Below are 336 nucleotides of genomic sequence, written 5' to 3' on the forward strand. Positions count from 1 at the left end.
ACATCGACAGCCAAGCCGAATATTCATGGAAAAAAACTCATGTTGTGTATTTGGTGGGATCAGCTTGGTGTCGTGTATTATGAGTTGCTCAAACCGAACGAAATCATTACTGGGGCTCTCTACCAAACACAATTGATGAGATTGAGCCGAGCACTCAAAGAAAAACGCGCCCACTACTACTCCAGACACGACAAAATTATTCTCCTGCATGATAATGCTCGTCCACATGTTGCGGCGCCAGTCAAAACCTACTTGGAAACACTCAATTGGGAAGTTTTATCCCACCCGCCATATTCATCAAACATTGCTCCCTCTGAATATCACTTGTTTCGATCG

Source organism: Odontomachus brunneus, unplaced genomic scaffold, assembly GCF_010583005.1.
Source record: "Odontomachus brunneus isolate Ranch 3 - 2012 unplaced genomic scaffold, Obru_v1 Obru_scaffold_037, whole genome shotgun sequence".
Lineage (NCBI taxonomy): Eukaryota > Metazoa > Arthropoda > Insecta > Hymenoptera > Formicidae > Odontomachus > Odontomachus brunneus.